The 20,728-nt window shown below is 37.5% G+C and overlaps 1 pseudogene across 1 annotated transcript in view; it reads right to left on the reverse strand.

Annotated features, from left to right (window-relative positions):
* Positions 1-2,987: 2,987 nt before the first annotated feature.
* The window catches only part of LOC309646684 (hyaluronan synthase 2-like), a 25,037-nt pseudogene continuing 7,296 nt past the window's right edge, over positions 2,988-20,728 (reverse strand). The window contains exons 2-3 of the transcript in view: positions 5,982-6,083; positions 2,988-4,602 (exon numbers count right to left, since the gene is read on the reverse strand). The product of the transcript in view is annotated as a hyaluronan synthase 2-like (transcript). The remainder of the gene's footprint in view (positions 4,603-5,981; positions 6,084-20,728) is intronic.

The following is a 20,728-nucleotide window of genomic DNA, read 5'->3' on the forward strand; positions in this document are numbered from 1 at the left end:
AATAGGAAATGCAACGTTTAACATTTAACTTATTAAGTTAAGAATATGATTTTTGTCTGCGTTTGTGAATCCTCATTATAGGAATTCTAGTGAATTGTCATGTCACCTTTCTCATGACTAAAAAAGAGCCTCCTACCATAAATGTTCCTTTCCTTAAACTGATGAAACTCCACCATCTCTATCTCTCTTCCTGCCATAAGTTATAACTCTATCCGGGGATAAAGGGATTCTTTATAAATGAAAAGCTTGGAGCTTGATTTTTTTTTTAATAGAAATCTGACTCTGGCTCTTTCTTAAGCTGTACTGGGAGTTTCATTCCCTCACCAGTTTATTCAGTCCACAAGTTTTTATTGAGTTCCTACCACATGACAAGCTATCCTAAGCTCAGAGGATGGGATATTTATACAACCTCACACAGTTCCTTCTTCCATTGAGTTTATCCTATAATAAGAGAGACAGATATCAAGCAAGGAATCATAGAGGTGGAAATTAAAAATAAGCACGATGACTTTCAATAGGAGAATATACTAGAGAAACAATCATGGAAGGAGTGCCTGAGAAAATAATGACTAAAGTGAGGCTAAAGGATAGGCTGAGTTAATTTGGGAAATTCCCTAGTGGTCCAGCAGTTAGGACTCCGTGCGACCACTGCAGGAGGCCTGGATTGGACCCTGGTTGGGGAATTAGGATCCCACAAGCCTCATGGCCAAAAACAAACAAACAAAAAAAAGAGTTAATTAAACAAAAGTAATAGTGGGAAGGAAGTTTGATTGGGAAGAAGTTTTGGAAATGCCCGCAGAAGGGTAGGAGCATGGCTTGATGGAGAAACTCAAAGAATTCCTTGAAGGCAGGCATAATCTCTTATTTTTGAAATCCCAGCAAAGCCTGGCACATAATCACACTCAAAATCTGTTTGTGGAATGAATGTCTTAACTTGGTAGACAATGACAAGGTAACTCTCTTTCTTGTGACAGAGGTATCAGCTCACTGCCCAAATCTAAAAGAAAGTTCAGCCTTCATATCACAGAGCTTTTTCTGTAAGCAAAGTATGAAAAATGCCACAGATTTTCCTTAAAGAAAATTCATTACTTGAGTCCATCCTTTCTTCCTTCTTCTTTCATGCATTCATCTGATAGTCACCAAATTGTATTGAATACCTAACTCTACTGGTCACCATGGAGGATTCAAAAATGATGAAAATGTAGCGTCAGCTTCAAAAACTTTTAGTGTACCAGGAGATTATCATGTGCACTGATATTCATAACATAATACAGAAGAAAAAACCAGAGCTGCAAGGCAGAGATAGAATGAAGTATTATGAGAGTGAAGAGGCGTGAGAGATCACTTTAAGTTGAGATATTTGGGGAAGAAAATGGTAGTAGAATTATACCTTGAATGAAGGATATAGAAGAATTTTGACAAGTAGATATGGGGAGTGGGAGGGGAAAAGCCATTTCAGGTTGAGAACAAAATGGGTGGAGAAAAAGGGCAAAGTGTGTGCAAGAGGAAGCAAAAAAAAAAAAAAAATCTGGTTTGTGTTTTTAACATAGTTCTTCACAGTACCAGCTACAAGGCAAGGTGGGCCATGTCAAAAGTCAAACTGGAAAATTGAAGCTCTGGATTAGCCAGGTTAAGTGTACCTGGTGCAACAATTTTTATGCACCAGTTCTTGACATTAAACCTTGATATAAATTCTACGTAGTAAACATATTTATGTAGGCCAAGAGCAGGAGAGATGAAAAAATTATCTGTGTAATTCAGAAAAAAACTCCTCCCTAGAAAGTAAAAGAGGACAATTAGAGCTGAATCTGCCAATTTTTAATCTATATTCTTTATATTTATTATAATTTAGCCAGCTCAACCATGTAAACCTCATACTAACATGTAAAGTGAACTGGAAAGCTGAAAAAAAAGGCAGGAAAAATATGTTCAATTCATAGACAGGGTTAGGTAAATTCAGATCACAGAACAAAATGATGTACTGAATTGTATTTATCCAAATTATACAAATGAATTTTTTTCACTTTCCAGGTTACCTAGCTTGGGAAAACACTGCCAGAATCCCCCCAAATTATTCCTTTTTGATATTAATATGTCATCCAGTGCTGGATGCCTAGTGTTTTCTTTCAAGGACTAGCATTCCTTCTTTTTAATCTTATGAAAAAATTGTACTTTTCTACTCCCTGGACTTGCTTCTCAATGATTTCTTGTTTGTACACAAAAGTATGTATTCTACTCCTGAAGCGTGACAGGCTTTTTGGCCTTTTCTAGAAGAAATGAAAAAAAGTTAAAATATTGAAAATTTAAGCAGTTTTTCAAAGAAATAAACTACAAATTTTTAAAAGATAGAGAGAGAGAAAACATTTTATTCTTTCTATAATGAGCAGCATCAATCAAGTTCCACATTCTGGGTAGGATTTTTAAGTATGATTTTTTTTCATAATGTATTTTATTTTTTAAAAAGGAAGCATAGGTGTATTTTGAGGGAGAGGTAAAATATAGAAAATGCAAAATTTGTTTTAACAATTGGTATACAATATTTTGAAACAGTGTAATTATTTAAAAATACAGCATAGCCAACAGCCTGTAAAATTTCTTTTGGCATTTCATTTGGTAAAGTTAAGTAGGAAGTCTTTCTTAAATAAAAACTAGCTGTCAACACAGTCCATAAGTTAGATTGTATATGTTTTTTGTTTGTTTTTTTTAAAATTTTTATCTTATATTGGAGTGTAGTTGATTAACAATGTTGTGTCAGCTTCTGGTGTACAGCAAAGTGATTCAATTATACATACATGTGTTTATTCTTTTTCAAATTCTTTTCCCATTTAGGTTATTACAGAATATTGAGCAGCATTTCCTGTGCTATACAGTAGGTTCTTGTTGGTTATCTATTTTATTTTATTTTATTTTATTTTATTTTATTTTATTTTATTTTATTTTATTTTATTTTATTTTTGATATTGCTACTTTAAAAAAAATTATTTATTTTATTTATTTTATTTTTTGTTGCATTGGGTATTTGTTGCTGAGTGTGGGCTTTAATTGCAGCAAGCGGGGGCTACTCTTCGTTGCGATGCGTGAGCTTCTCATTGTGGTAGCTTCTCTTGTTGTGAAGCATGGGCTCTTGGCACGCGGGCTTCAGTAGTTGTGGCATGCAGGCTCAGTAGTTGTGGCGCACGGGCTTAGTTGCTCCGCGGCATGTGGGATCTTCCGGGACCAGGGATCGAACCCGTGTCCCCTGCATTGGCAGGCGGATTCTTAACCACTGTGCCTCCAGGGAAAGTCCATCAATTTTAAATATAGAGGTTGTATATGTTGAAAGAACTTTTCCTCGAGTTTCCAAAATCCTTTTCTTCCATGATAACCCACATAAAGCATGGCTAGTGAGGTATACAGGGCAGAACACTGTTAGGCGGATGTGCTGTAGGGATAATTGCATAACCAGAATTCTTTTGACTTTTACAGAAATAACAGGGTAAATCTGAGCTTCCTCTTGTTGAGGAGGCATAATAATTTGGCGGAATCAAAATAAACCCATAGAAATGTCTTTGTAAAAGTCCCAGCAGCAGTGATATGTCTCCTTTGTTGCCATAATCTGATGCCACAATTCTGTACAATCAGCACAGCTCCTAGAGGAAGAAGGTTTTGTGTATGTCTGCAAACCTCAATGCAAGATTATATATCAAGCATCATGTCGTACTGTTGTTTCTTCTTCCTCCTGCCACATTTTTTGATGAAAACCACATACAGTGTCAAAACCACTACCCAACAGCATACATAGATGGATGATGAAATAGTTAGAACTTTCTTTTTGGATTCTGAGAATGGCTTTTTAGATTCCTCATAAATGGTGAAAATCAAGTCACCCAGAAGGATTACAGACCAAACCAATACTGGAATGAGTCCCATGAAATTAACAACAATGGTTTTCCTTCCAGATGGGCCCCATCAGGTTTGTTTATGGTTAAAATTGCAAACATCTTAGCAGGAGGTAAACTTGACATGTATAACACTGAGTAGAAGGACATGAAGATCATGACAATATTTCCTCTAAGGCAGGTAGCAAAGGATGATTTTATGAGAGCTACTAACGATGGTTAACAAGAAGAGACGGATGTTCCAAACGTTACCCCTGTAGAAGAACTGGATTACTGTGGCAATGAGAAAGAAAGGGAAGAACCCAGTGATGACTGCTTCGTAGGTCATCCACAAGTGATGTTTATGAAACCACATGGCATTGTACAGCCACTCTCGGAAGTAGGACTTGCTCCAACGGGTCTGCTGGTTTAACCATCTGAGATATTCTATAGGTGTTTCAGTAAGGCACTTGGATCGAGCTGTGTATTTTGTTGCATAGCCCAGACTCAGCACCCGGTTCGTTAGATGCCTGTCATCTCCAAAAGTACATTGTCTGCCCAGAAATGTCTGATTGTACCAGTCTTCCATAAATTCATGTAGTAAGGAGTTTCTGTACATTCCCAGAGGTCCTCTAATGCACTGGACACATCCAAAATAAGACTGACAGACCATTTCTATGTTAAAAGCCATCCAGTATCTTACACTGCTGAGGAAGGAGATCCAGGAATCATACTTGTTTAAAATCTGCAAGAAAAATAAAAGTAACTAAAAATAATTAAATAAAGGTAAAACTCAGCTAAAAATTCCAAAAAAAATCTGCACCATCTTGAGGTCATTACCTAGTGTTTTGTTATTTTATTTGCCTATTTTGGCTTTCTTCCTATTTTTGACATGGTCATATTTTATTTTCTCTGATTCTGTATTACTGGATTGATTTGATAAGTGGAGTGCATGTATTGGGACTCATTGATAATAAATATTTTTTTCTACTTCATCATCCTCTGTAATTTTTTGCTATGATTTTTGTTTCTGTTCTTGTTGTTATGTTATAATATTGAGGGGTTTTTTAGGCTTAATTCTCAGCTCCTAAGTTCTCTCCCACTCTTTCTTACTATCTAATATTTGAAAAATTTTAAGTCCTATTCTCTCCCACTCTGGTTAATTTCCAGCTCATGCAATTCTGCTAATTTTCCTTCTCCTTCCTCCTTACTGTTTTGCAATGCCAGTGATAAAAAGGTTTGCTCTGGCTTCTACCCAAAACTTGAATCCTGAAATAAGGCTCTATACAAAGGCTGTTGAAAATTACAGTTTTTTCTTGGCAATATTTCATAATTATCTCCTCTGTCTCAACTTTGTTCAGTTTTCATCTGAATTTTGCATGCTTCCTTTTTATCACCAGGCTACTTCTGCGTCCATCTAGTGTGTTTTCTTTCCCTTCAGTATTACCATGCATATAAATATGGGTTATACAGCAATGCAATGCAATTTAAAACTTTAAATTTAAAGATATATTTCCATATGCTTCTCATCTTTTGCTAAAAGCTAATTGCGCTTTTGCAAAGGAGTCATTTTAAACCTCACGTATTTTCCCATATTTGTTTTCCCATCCCATACATTTCAATATTAATATTGATAACAATTAATAACAATATTAATATTTGTTTCACTAATTGTTTCCACACTGATAGCAAATAATAGGAAGTAAATAATTGGAAAACCATAGGTTTTAAATACATAGGTATGAGATGTAGAATCCGTTCCCTGCCATACTTCCATTTTTTAACCCTTGTATTAAATGAGTTCCAACATCATTTTATCAGAACATTAAGTTATGGCTCAAGAAGAGACGGTGGAAACCATACACACTTACATTATATTTCAGATGACTTATCAGCCACCACATACATGGGTTATGACCCAGGATTAAGCAAAGAAATCATAAATTATTTTAATTTAAACAAGAGAAGACACAGTAAAGTGTGTTCGAGGCACGTTCTAATGTGTCTCCAGCACCAAAACAATATGTGGCACAAAGTTCGGTGTGTAGTAAACATATGTTCAAGGAGTCAATGAGCGAGGGTGCTACTAAAAGTGACGCATGCAAAAAGTGAAGCCATACGCACCTGGCCATCTCCCCTGACACCTCCAATGCTGGGGTCTTCTTCTAGAACCTTTACCATCTCCGCAGTTGAGGCAGGGTCAAGCATGGTGTCTGAATCACAGACCTGCAAAGAAGAAAGTAAAAAGTAAGTTAAAGAATAGAAGACAATGAGTGTGCATATAGTCAAAACTGGGCATATATATGATATCTTCAGCCTTATTGTCGCAAGGCCCCAATAAGCAAGTGTCACAGGGATGACAGAATTTGTTATATCGTGGCGAATACAAAAAACTTGTTTTTCAGCAAACTCAATATTTAAATTCATGACATTGCTGTACAGAACAGCTGAAATGATGGGTTAGGTATGGCTCGGAAGGTGACCAGCTTTTTCTGGTTTGCCATGGTTGCTCCCAGTTTTGGCAATGAAAGTCTCATGTCTTAGGTAGCATCCTAGGTTTCCAGGACCTGGAAAATATCTTGGGTTGGTCACTCAAGATGTCTTTTTTTAAATTGCTCTAAATAAGGCTATTAGGCAACTTGTCCCACAGGTCTGAAAGATATCGAAAACTTCTATGACAGTATTGAAAGGGAGGCAGGTTTAACAGTGATTTTTCTCCAGTTTTAATATGGTGAGTAAAAGACAGGAAGGCAATTCTCTTAAAACTGGTTGTATAATTCTAAGGCAAGATGTCCATATGACCTTGACTTAGCAAATGACACTCTGTCAGAAAGGAAACTTGCATGACCTTCAGATCATTTTATATTCTAGAGTATTAAGTATTCATCTAGCCCTTTGTACATAAAAGTAGATGTAAATAACTTAAGCCGTTGTAGAAATTCTAATTGTTGTTCTTAAAAACAATCTTGATATGGGTCAAAGAACACAATTTTGAAACCAAGAAAATTATTGGGGTTTTTCTATGTCATGAACCCCTAACAGACATTTCTGTTTGCACTTTTGTAGACATTAGATTCTAGTCCTGTTAATCGTATTGGAGGTTTTGTTACATAGCTGTAAACTGGATTAAATCCAGAATTCTTCTAGTTTCCTCAAATATATGGCTAAGACTCTCAAACGAATGTTGCCAACTTTTTCCCACTCATCTGCTTTGGAATCACTAAGAACAAAGACTGCCCTTGAATATCTCTGGAGGGACTATACCAGGTCTTCCTCGCTACTCAGATGGCAGCCAAACTTCAAGAACTTGAACCTTAGGTCTACATCTCCCCATAAAGAAAGGCTCCTTCAGACTCTAGGAACTTCACACTAGCTTGAAACCTCAAAATCAAATTGATGAGGAAGAGAAGTAGCTGACATCAACATAATATTCTTCTGCCAGAAGAAAGATGCCAGATCAAAACTTCATAGTTTAACCAAATATGAAACACTCTTTTTCTCTTCCTTTCTTTTCAATACTCTGGCATTAGCTTGGAAGGATAATGCAGTCACCCATCTCCCAAGACATTGCTAAGGGGGATAACCTTAACACTTCTGGGGAAATTGAAACTCAGTTACCCAAGATCAGTGAGCAAAACACTTGGCTTAAAAAGATGACTCCTTTGATGAGGTCTTTTCTTGGACTTATTTGGTGTTTTTTTTTGTTTGTTTTTTGTTTTTTTATGGCTGTGTTGGGTCTTCGCCTCCGTGCGAGGGCTTTCTCCAGCTGCGGCAAGCGGGGACCACTCTTCATCGCGGTGCACAGGCCTCCCACCATCGCGGCCTCTCCCTGCGGAGCACAGGCTCCAGACGCGCAGGCTCAGCAATTGTGGCTCATGGGCCCAGCCGCTCCGCGGAACGTGGGATCCTCCCAGACCAGGGCTCGAACCCGTGTCCCCTGCATTGGCAGGCAGACTCTCAACCACTGCGCCACCAGGGAAGCCCGACTTATTTGGTTTTGATTGGTTTGGGTCTTGAGGACCATGGCTCTAAAGTGCTCTTCAGACATTGGGAATTATCCTGCTTATAATAGTCACCACACTCTCCCTGGTGTGTTGTATTCTCTCAAAAGCTTTAAATACATGTTCACAGTCACTAAGTGCCAAGCAAATGTTCCTAAAAATATCTCCTAATTTTTTTAAGAACAATTCCTTAAATTTTGATCACATTTCTGTTAAGGTGAGAGTCTGATCTAAATGTGGAAATTGTTAAGAAGAAACAACAGGCCCAAAATGGAGTCAGTTGTGCTTGGCCCCATGTCAGCAAACCAAGACTTAATATTGAACCTAATTATAATTTAAGCCTCTGCAAGGAATGTGACTTCCAAGCAGTCAGTATGGAATTACCTGGTCAGCACTAGTGAGGAAATCTGCCTGATAGAACCCCTAACTTCTCCCAAAAGAAGGTAAACTTGCCTGAAACAATCCACTTTTTGCTAGAAACTTCCTTTTTCCAGCCCTTTCTGCCAGAAAACAAAACAAAACAAAAACAAAAAAAACCAAAACCCTTCCATTATGTACAGCTTCTCAGAGCTCTATCTGCTAAGATAGGATGCTGCCTGACTCATGAATCATTAAATAAAGCCAATTATTGGACCTTCAAATTTACTCAGTTGAATTGTGTTTTGTTCTTTAATATTATTCTTTTCTGGGCATATAGCAAGGCCATGGTAGATATAAATTGATCAGAGCTAACATATAATGGACCAGTTTCACATCCCCATCCAAACAATAAATTGACATGGTTGGCAGATATGGGGGTATTATCTGTAATTCCCATTTTTTTGCCAACAAGTCTGGCAGTCTTAGATGGAATTTAATCAAGACTTAGCCTAATTATTTATATCACAGGCAATTATTTTTACAGTTTTTTCAATACTTTATAAAAATAGTAGGGATTTGATATACCAGTTTTGAAAAAAAAAAAAACTAAAAAAATAATTTGTAGAAGCATAAACTCTCACAGTTGAAGGAGAATTTATACATATGTAGCATGACCCGCTCACATAATAAGTTAAGGAATCCCAGCATTTTAAAAACTGCGTCTGTGTCAGTTTTACTAATTGGTGTTTTTTTCTAAAAAGATTATATATGAATAAAAATGTTGGTGAAAACAGCAATTTAAATGCATTATTGGAACATATGACTTAAGGAGTATATAGGGTATCCGGTTACAAAAAGTGAACCCATCACCTCTCTAGATTTAACTAATTATAGCAATTTTAGGGTTAACTTCTGAATTTTTAATTTTATATTGCTTATTTAGAAGCATAATAAATATATTATCTAAATAAAACCCATTTATTGTTTTCTTGGCCTTCTATATTGGCCCAGCATGGTCTCACTTTTCTAGGGGAAAAAATTTAGACAAAAACTAGGCATAAGTTTTTCATTGTAGAAAATAAGATTTTTCTAATACTTCAGTTTATACTCAAGGGTCCCAAGCCCCAGAAACCTAAACAAATTCCTACAATAGCAATGTTTTGCCTCTCTCTTGCCTTGTCTGTCACTGTTTTGTATACAGCTATAAGCCTGGCAGGCCAGTAACTAGGGTAGTAGAAAGTGAAGGCATAATTTCAAATCCACCTTTCAACCTCTCAGCATCCAGAGTTTATGGCCACACCCACCTCTATTGACTCAAGCTGGGAAAGGTAAAACCAGAAAGCTAAAATAAGACTAAAAACAACAGGAAGGGGGCAACCTAGAATTAATGTTCAAATAACTCCGCCTGCTTGTGAGATAATCAAGCCAAGGGAACTGCCTCTCTGAAATGACTAAACTTGAACCAAACTTCTGAGGTTCTGCATATTTAAATTGGTCCTGCCCCTCCCAGTTTCCAACAGCAAAGTGCCAGAAGTTCTCTGAGAGAGATTGTTCACATGGTGAGTTTAACTGTCAGAAGGGAATGCTCTCAGAAATCTCCTGGGAGGGGTTTGTTATAGTGGGATCAAAGAGTTTTCTAAAGAAGTTCAATTTCTGGATGTTCTTTAGTGATAGAATGCCAACTAGAAAACCACCGTCTACGATAGTCTGTGAAAGCATGTATGTTCATGGATATAACAGTGTTAATTTGTTTGTGTGTAAAGGGTATAATTCTATCCCTTCTTAAAATCAGTCTAGTAGAAACAGGATTTCTAGCTGTCTCCTCACCAATTAATGAGAAGTGTGCAATTTCACGAATGTAGGCTGTTTAGCTCTGGGCTAGAAACTGTGGGAGAAATACACCAGTTCACAAGGAGCTTAACCTCACACTGGGAAAAACCACAGGACTGATTTGCACACAGGAAACAACTGGAGAACAAATCAAAATGTCTTTCTGTCCACACTGAATGTATCACTGTAATTTGTTGAAACTACATGATCGCCAGTCGTAAGATTTCTCACTAGGAGATATGGAAATGAGGCAAAGTCACCAAATTTTGACTAAAATGAGTGGAAAATGTCAAGACAAGAAGACATTATTGGGAGGAACCAGCCACCTCAGTCTTAACCACAGAATCATCAGCTAAATTGCTTAAGACCATGGCTCCCCCTCCTTCACTGTTCTAGCCAAGAGACAGTTTCGCCGGTTCCTCCGTATCTAAAACAGGAGTTGGCAAATTAAGGTCTACGGACAAGTCTGCCTTCGCACCAATTTCTATATGGCCTGGGGGTTAAAAATAGCGTTTACCTTTTAAAATAGCTGAAAAAAAATGGAAAAAGAATTTTTTGTGACACATGGAAATTACATGAAATTCAAATTTCAGTGGCCATAAATAAAGTTTTATTGGAACTCAGTCATGCGCATTCAGTTTCATATTATCTATGGCTGCTTTCACACTAAAACAGCAAAGTTGAATAGCTACAACACAGACCATATAGCCCGCAAAGCTTAATGATTTCTATCAGGCCTTTTACAAGCAAGTATGCCAACCCTGAGCCTAAAAGAATTGGTTGGGGGGCCAGGGGGTGGGTCTCTTTCATAAAAAAACAAAGAACAAACTAAAAGAACAAGTTGAGATAAAGTATGTTCTAAGTCCCAATTTAACTCTACTAGAGGTTTTTAGGATTGCCTCTATCTCTTATTCTTATAATAGGCCAAGATTTGACTATTATAGCAAATCAAGAGGCCGCAATGAAATCTTGAGTTCTGTACCTTACCACTTTTATGACCTTGAACAAACTGTTACCATCATCATGATACCACAGTGACACACTGTATGTAAAAGTACTTGGTAAATTACAAAGGCTCACAGAAAAGTCATATATGCCATTAGTATAGGGTAATAATCTTTCATTGTTTATACTTGCTAAGTAAACCCACTCATTACCATGAACAGGTGACTCAGTAAAGAGAATCACTGAAAGGAACATGAGCATGGATTACATATCAAGAATATCTTATCACAGTGAACAAGTTCAAATGTATCCAAAACACCTATAGCAGTTAGATATATAAATTGCTATAAATCTGTTAAATAAGCTGTTAGACTGTAAGTCCATTCCAGTTTATCTCACGGATCTTAAAGTTAATCTACATCACAACAATTTAAATAAAAATATCCTGTAGAATATTGTTATTTATTCTACCATATGTTTTTCAACTTCTAAGACCCAAGTCTAAAATGCTGAGTATCCATGTTTCACCTTTGTTTAAACATATTTCCTTTCAGATTGACTGGTGGGTTCTCTACCTCTGCCTGCCCCGAACCACTTCAAAGGGCACTGAGAGCTACACAGCAAGAGGAAACCTTAACTATTCTGGCTGCCTTCTATGAGGAAACAGGTTGAAAATAAATCAAGACCCTTTCTGTTGCTACTGCCTTCATCCTTTGCCTGCTTGTAAACCTCAATCCTTTCTTCATCTTGACCCTTCATCTTAACCTGAACCCAGTGAGACTATTTCTTTCTACCACATTTGAAATTACTCTTGATTGTGATCCCACTACCTAGTTTCCCTGCCACCACTTAACCACAAAATAAATGGAAAGTCCTCCTTGCTCTTCCTTCCCCTGGGACATTTCTCTAGTGAAAAGGGGTCAGCCAGAACAACAACAACAAAAATTCACAAATAGTTATTTAACAGCAAACCCACTATGGTTCCAGCCCCCTGAAGTCCTAAGAGTACAAGCCCAAAGTAAACACATTACTGAAAGGAAAAGAAAGCACTATGCAAATCCTTGGAATCAGACAGATTCTAGTCCCAATCCACCATCGACCAGTTATATTCATTTGGACTAGCTTCCTAACCTTAGACTCCTTACCTCACCTTTCTTAGTCTCCATCTCTCGGGTGAAAAATATAGATAATTATATCCACATCATAGGTTTATTGTGATGGAGAATTAGGTAATGTATGTATAGTGCTTAAAAGGGCTAGCTCATAGTAAATGCTCAATAAAAGGAAGGCATATATACTAAGAAGTGATAAATCAAAACAAGAGGCACAAACTAAGGACACTAATCCAATGAGGAAAGGAGTTCTTATCATCGCTGTAAATAAAATATGACACAGAGAGCAAAAACTAATGCCTGATCCAATGTCCAACAAACATAAACATGCCAGTGTACCTGAGAAGGCAATGGAAGAATCCTTAGATTGGGCTATCTACTAAGGCAAGAATTATATTAGAGAGCAGTTTACAGCTGATTACGATTCATTTATAGCATGAATTATATCCTTGGAGTACAATGTATGAAAGTTCCTGTAGTAAAGGCTGGACCCACGGAAACTTACAAAAGTATATGTTGCATCTTGAGTCAGCATCTCTTCATTGACTTTGACCCTGCTGAATGTGATACTACTTAAAATAGAAACATAATCTTTCATTTTGGAAGAACATAAATACCTATGACACAGTTTTATCTGATTAATATAGGCCCTAAGAACTGCATTGTTTGATGAAAAAGAGTACATATGACTGGTAATTTGTGTGGGACCATATGCATACAGAAGATGGGGGAAACCAAAGAACTGGGACAAAAAATAACCTTCACGAAAATAGAATATTGCACACAGTTGACCAAAAGCTCAATCAAAATTCACAGCGCATGGTCATTAATTATATTAAACAGACTTCTAGGACTTTATCAATATTACATGATATTTTCATTTTAAAAAATCTTTTTCTATTTATTTGCATTCTGGATAAATAGAATTTACATGTAAGCATGCAGCTAAATTTACCAGCTTCAGATTAAGCAGCAAATACATAATGGCGAATGATGGGAGTGGCAAATACAAAATCATAAAATCTAAGAATTTTAGAGCTAAAAAGCCCATTTGAAATTAATGAGTAAAATAATTTCAGAATAAAAAAAATGTCCTCACAGGAAAAGAAAAGATCATCTTTCTTTTGGGAGAGAGATGGGGAATGGGGAGGACAATCCTCTCTTAGAGTATTTGGTTTATGGTATAAGATCTCAAATCTAGCCAATGGAAAGCCTCTACTTCTGGACACCTAAACAATTTGGCATTTCTTTATTACTCTTCTTGAAAGAGATTAGGAAGATATATTCCTTCTTTGGTAGAATGAATTACCCAAATTGTTATAAAATAATTCTTGTCTCTGGTCAACCTAGAATATCTTCAAAACATTGAATTTTTAAAAAAAGGAATCATTTGGTTATTCTCCTTTCCTTTTTAGGAAGGCTTAAACATAAGTGAAGTTTATAGAAGGTGTAAAGCAAAGGTGACAAGCCAGCTGGAAAAGTGAGAAACCAAATGTTGTCACCTCTAAGTCTTAAGCAATGAAACACCCTTATTTCAAATGTTTGGAATTCTTATTCTAAAAAAGGGAATCAGGAAATCCTATAATGGTGGCCCTTAAACACCAATCTAAACAACTAAGTTGAATCTAGATTCAGATTTTCCCTTTCCTAGTTCAATGTGCTCTTAATCTTATCCTATAAAATGAAGAATACAAAGAAACATAGTATATAACATTCTCAACATCGGCCCTCAGAATATTTAAGTTACTCTTAGACTTCCTATATAGAACAGGAACCAATCAAATATTATATACTTTCAATTCTCATTATTCACAGTAGCTATGTTCTACCAAGTTTCTATGAACAATGAGTTAGCAAATATCAAAATTTTCTTCCAGCAGAAATATAGTGTTAGAGTCCTCCAAGCCTCCGATCACAATATTTTTATCTAGTGATTAATGTCTAAACTTTTTTTATTTGTGTTTCTGTTTTAAAACACACACACACACACGATTCATTAACAGTGAACTCATGTCCAACTATAACTACACTATAACTCATGCCTGAGTAAAGCTCATCTAACAAACCTCTTTTCTCCATAAGGCAATTATAGTCTTCGTGTGTTACGAACCCTGGATAGCACTTTGACGCTGCAGTTGGGGACCATTTTAAACAAAAACATGGTATTAAATAAACTAAAGGTGTTACTCGTTTACTGTCTAAAAGCTGAGACAAGAAGGCAAGCATAATCTTGTTTGACTTTAGCAGGGAACGTGCACATCGGGCAAATCAAATCTTTTGCCACTCTGCACGTGTCTGCAAATGACTACAAAAGCACTGCAACTGTTGATTTTGGGGTAGCGAATACAATTTAGTGAGTAGGTTAATTTACAAATACAGAATTCATAAATAATGAGGGTCAACTCTACTATTATGAATGATTCAGTCTTACTTTTCTCCTGCTCAATGAATCTTGGATACCAAGGATGCTACCCGATTAAGTTAATAATAAAGTTGTCTCCTATATACTTTCCTTTTAGAAAATATTCGTATTTACAATAAGTCCCCTACCTATGAACGAGTTCTGTTCCAAGAGCGTGTTCGATAAGTCCAATTTGTTCATTAATTCCAACAAAGTTAGCCTAGGTACCCAACCAACACAATCGGCTATGTAGTACTTTACTGTAGTAGGTTTATAATACTTTTCACACAAATAATACATAAAAAACAAACAATCACAAAAAATAAAGAAAACATTTTTAATCTTACAGTACAGTACCTTGAAAAGTACAGCAGTACCCACTACATCACTGCTGCTTTTACACTTGCTTCTGGACATCCTGGGGTTGAAATAAAGATACTGTTCTACTGTACTCTATACAGTACTGTACAGTAAAGTACACAAAAGCACAACCACTTGTAGAGGATTCACGCACATGACAAGGTACGCCAGACACGTGAACTAACTTATGTGATTGGACATGTGAACACATGTTCGCATCTTTGAAAGTTTGCAACTTGAAGGTTCATATTTGGGGGACTTACTGTATTAATACAGTTGTCTCCTATATACTTTCCTTTTAGAAAATGTTCATATTTACAGTATTGTATATTTTCCACCTGGGAAATCCCTAATGCACACTTCATGAGATAATTTTTCTCTTTCATCACACAGACTGATAGCCATTTACATTGTAAAATCCATGTTCAGTGACAGGAGATATGTTAAAGCAATTAAATAATCTAGATGTCACAGGATACTTAAAGTCTTCTGATATTGTAGATTAAAAAATGATGCAAAAAGGCAAGTATAACATAATTTAAAATTTCTTCTTTTAAAGAGTTTTTTTGGTGTGGACCATTTTTAAAGTCTTTATTGAATTTGTTACAATACTGCTTCTGTTTTATTTTTTGGTTCTTTGGCCACAAGGTGTGTGGGATCTTAGGGATCACCGACCAGGGATCGAACCCACACCCCCTGCATTGGAAGGTGAAGTCTTAACCACTGGACTGCCAAAGAAGTCCCTCAAATTTTTTTTTTAAAAAGAAGGGGACTGTTTTACCTTCCGGTTGTTGTTTCATCTATATTTTTATTTTTTCTAACATACCTGTTAGTTTTCTAATCTTATTTTATTTTTTACTCTTTGTTATTGTTCTGCTCCTTTTTTTCTTTTTTTTTTTCTTTTTTTTTTTTTTTGCCGCCCTGTGTGGCTTGTGGGATCTTGGTTCATGAGCCAGGGGTCAGGCCTGAGCTTCTGCAGTGGGAGCTCCGAGTCCAAACCACTGGACTAACAGAGAACTTCAGACCCCAGGGAATATTCATCGGAGTGAGGTCTCCCAGAGATCCTCATCTCGGCACCAAGACCCAGCTCTACCCAACAGCCTACAAACTCCAGTGCTGGAAGCTTCAGGCCAAACAACTAGTAAGACAGGAACACAATCCCACCCATCAAAAAAAAGAAGCAACAACAAAAGTCACAGATGAAGGAGCAAGGTAAAAACCTATAAGACCAAATAAATGAAGAGGAAATAGTACCATGTGTAAAATAGGTAGCTAGTGGGAATCTGCTGTATAGCACAGGGAGTTCAGCTTGGCTCTCTGTGACGACCTAGATGGGTGGGAGGGGGGTGGGGGAGGGAGGCCCAAGAGGGAGGGGATATAGGTATACATATAGCTGATTCACTTCATTGTACAGCAGAAACTAACACAGCATTGTAAAGCAATTATATATCAATTTAAAACTAAATTTTAGGGCTTCCCTGGTGGCGCAGTGTTTGAGAATCTGCCTGCCAATGCAGGGCACACGGGTTCGAGCCCTGGTCTGGGAAGATCCCACATGCCGCGGAGCAACTAGGCCCGTGAGCCACAATTACTGAGCCTGCGCGTCTGGAGCCTGTGCTCCCCAACAAGAGAGGCCGAGACAGTGAAAGGCCCGTGCACCGCGACGAAGAGTGGTCCCCACTTGCCGCAACTAGAGAAAGCCCTCGCACAGAAACGAAGACCTAACACAGCCATAAATAAAATAAATAAATAATTTAAAAAAAAAAAAACAAAACTAAATTTTAAAAATTAAATTAAATTTAAAAAAAAGAAGGGGAAAGAAGAGAGATATATGCTGGAAAGTATTATATTTGACAATCTATGTTTGAGTCAAGTATTCGCTGCAGATGATTTTAATTTTGCTTATTGTGATTTGCTACATTTTTTAAAAACACACTGCCCTAATCATGTGTTATTTTGGCAAATAAAAAAGCTAACATAAATACTAATTTGAAAAGATAAGAAAGACTTTTGCCCTACCTTGAGCCATATCTTGACAGATCAGAATCTGTCCTTCTTTGAAAAAAAAAAAGTTTCTCCAGAAAATACTTTGATTCAAAATTAAGAAAATCTTCCTCATTCTCCTCTTTATTTCTCTTTCTCCACATCTTTGTTTTGTCATTTTGTTATTTTTCTTCTTCTGTTTTTCTATCTTCTCTGTCTCTGAAAGGAGCCACTAGCATCATAGATTAATTCTCTACCACATTGCATTTATCCTAGACTAAATCTTCCCTCAATATTCCAGGTCAGTATTAATTATTTGAGGGGCTATAAAACTGAGACAGTAGTCAGTAGAGAAGACTGGAAATGACAGCTGAGAGAGATAGAGGAAGAGGTGGTAATTGATAAAGATTGGTCTGGAATAGACCAGAGGATGCCTACCCAGAGAGCCCAGGAGAGTAGATGGAAGGGTACCTTTGAAACTGTAAGCAGGAGAGAGTAAAGAAGATCTTGACAGCCTTCAGAACACGTATTTTTGATATTCTGTTTCATAGGAGGCAAGATCACAGGTAGTTAAGCAGGGAAGAGTTTGGGTAAGGCCTTGGTAAAGTGGTGAAAATATGAAATAATAGACATGAGAACAATAAGCAAAACATTTACTCAAGATCAAATCAAATGAAAAGAGTGCTGACCAGTGCTGGGCATCCAGCTGCAACTGGAAACCAATCATTCTGGCCATCTCTCTGCACAGCTAAACAGTGTTCTCTAGCCAGGTTAGCAAGTATGAGCAGATGGTCAGTTTCTTCCCCTTGCCCCCATTCTCTCTTGTGCATTAGCACCTGAATTTTGCTTCCTTCCATCCCTAACCAACTTGAACTCCACATTCAATCACTTGTAATGCTCAGGAGCCAATAACCTCAACTCCTCCCCCTTTGTCTTTCTGTGGCTTCTGCTCTGCAACTCTTGGACCTTGGGTCAGTCAGAATGGAAGATGAGAGTGTATTTTTTAATTCAGTATTTATTGAAGTATAGTTGATTTACAATGTTGTGTTAATTTCAGGTGTACAGCAAAGTAAATCTGTTATACATATATTTAAATTTTAGAAATTTCCACTGCTATAGGACGAGGATGGTTAAGTATCTGGGAATTTGATGAAGGATGACCGAATGGAATTTACTGGTCTCAGAATGCCAAAAGATTTTTTTACCCTGTTTAGATGGTTGGAATGGGCTGAGAGTCTACAAAGGTTTCAGGGCCCAGTTAACAGTTGCTGCTAGGGTCAGTCTATCTGGAGGCTTCACCCTGAAGGAAGGAAATTTCTCAAGCCTGGTTAGGTCTGTATCAGGAAGCCTATTCTAACATTTCATATTTTATATTATTTTTTCCTGGACAGGTACAATGTCAAATTGTCAAGAATACAAGCAAAATTCAAAACAAAAAAGATGGGGGATGTAGATTTGGGAAAAGCAGGTTTAAAAAAAAAAAAAAAGGAAACCCCACACAATGACTTCTTGATTAGAAATAACAAATGTTACGATGGTTTTAACTAGAATTAAAGGGAAAATATCAAAATAGATGTTCTCTCCTTTTAGGTTTCATTCTTCAAATCCTCTGCAAGTTTCCAAGTCATCCCTTCCTTTAAATATTTCATTTTATTTTCTCATCTGGGCCTGAAGTTGCAAAAGGCAAATATGTAAAAATGTCCTGAGTTAATTACAACTACCTAAATTGTGATAGTTCTAGAAATTAGCAGAACTTGGGAGTGAAACTCTATCAACTCCCTAGAAGGGAGATTAATATGCAGATGGTATCAACTTAAGAAATGCTTCAAAACTCTTCAGAGATTAACCAAATTCACTCTGTGGTGGGCATTGACATGTACTATAGTTTTGAAGTAAGGACTAGATGATCATATAAGAAAATAACAATAGTATTGTCAGCAAACTTTTTAATAATATTAACAATACCATTATTAACAACTTTTGTTAAGCCCCTTTGGATACATGATTTGAAATAATTATCTCAAACCCTTTATGAGATTAGTTTCTTTTATCCAGATAACCAAGGTTTGCGAGGTGCTCTTGCTCAAGGTCAACCACCTACTAACAACTGTGATTAGAATCTCAGTCAATTGACTTTAAAGCCAGAGTCCATTTTTATCCCATTACACAAAGAGACCCACTGGGCATCACTTCATGCCCATAAAGATCCCTAAAAATCATGATGGGTCCTCTGAAAACTAGAATTTTACTGTCAACAGAAGGCTAAGAGTGTCCAGTGGATTTTGTAAGCCAGAGACATTTCTCCCTTCTTGATATTATTATGACCAAAATCTAATAAAGTATCTGCAGAAAATTACAACTAGAAAACTTACAGGAGAGATTGGTTCAACATGGTGGAGTAGAAGGATGTGTGCTCACTCCCTCTTGCAAGAGCACCAGAATCACAACTAATTGCTGAACAACCATCGACAGGAAGATGCTGGAACTCACCAAAAAAGATACACCATATCCAAAGACAAAGGAGAAGCTGCAGTGAGATGGTAGGAGAGGTGCAATCACAATAAAGTCAAATCCCATAACTGCTGGGTGGGTGACCCACAAACTGGAGAACACTTATACCACAGAAGTCCACCCACTGGAGTAAAGGTTCTGAGCCTGACATCAGGCTTCCCAACCTGGCAGTCTGGCAACAGGAGGAGGAATTCCCAGAGAATAAGACTTTGAAGGCTAGCAGGATTTGATTTCAAGACTTCAACAGGACTGGGGGAAACAGAGACTCCACTCTTGGAGGGCACACACAAAGTAGTGAGTGCATCAGGACCCAGGGGGAAGGAGCAGTGACCCCATAGGAGACTGAACCAGACCTACCTGCTAGTGTTGGATGGTCTCCTGCAGAGGCAGGGGGTGGCTGTGGCTCACTGCGGGGAAGGACACTGGCGGCAGAAGTTCTGGGAAGTACTCCTTGGCATGAGCCCTCCCAGAGTCTGCCATTAGCTCCACCAAAGGGCCTGTAGCCTCCAGTGCTGGGTTACTCCAGGCCAAAACACCAATAGGGAGGGAACTCAGCTCCACCCATCAGCAGAAAAGCAGATTAGTTTTACTGAGCTCTGCCCACCAGAGCAACACCCAGCTCTAACCACCACCAGTCCCTCCCATCAGGAAACTTGCACAAGCCTCTTAGATAGCCTCATCCAACAGAGGACAGACAGCAGAAGCAAGAAGAACTACAATCCTGCAGCCTGTGAAATGAAAACCACATTCACAGAAAGATACACAAAATGAAAAAGCAGAAGACTATCTACCAGATGAAGGAACAAATAAAACCCCAGAAAACCAACTAAATGAAGTGGAGATAAGCAACCTTCCAGAAAAAGAATTCAGAATAATGATAGTGAAGATGATTCAGAACCTCAGAAAAAGAATGGAGGCAAAGATCGAGAAGATGCAAGAAATGTTTAACAAAGACCTACAAGAATTAAGGAACAAACACCTAGAAGAATTAAAGAACAAACAAACTGAGATGAACAATACAATAAGTGAAATGAAAAATGCACTAGAAGGAATCAATAGCAGAATAACTGAGGCAGAGGAATGGATAAGTGACCTGGAAGACAAAATGGTGGAATTCACTGCTGTGGAACAGAATAAAGAAAAAAGAATGCAAGGAAATGAAGACACCTAAGAGACCACTGGGACAACATTAAATGCACCAACATTCGCATTATAGGGGTCCCAGAAGGAGAAGAGAGAGAGAAAGGACCTGAGAAAATATTTGAAGATATTATAGTTGAAAACTTCCCTAACATGGGAAAGGACATAGCTGCCACCCAAGTCCAGAAAGTGCAAAGAGTCCCAGGCAGGATAAACCCAAGGCGAAAC

The sequence above is a fragment of the Balaenoptera physalus genome (assembly GCF_965194825.1).
Source record: "Balaenoptera physalus genome assembly, chromosome: 17".
Classification (NCBI taxonomy): domain Eukaryota; kingdom Metazoa; phylum Chordata; class Mammalia; order Artiodactyla; family Balaenopteridae; genus Balaenoptera; species Balaenoptera physalus.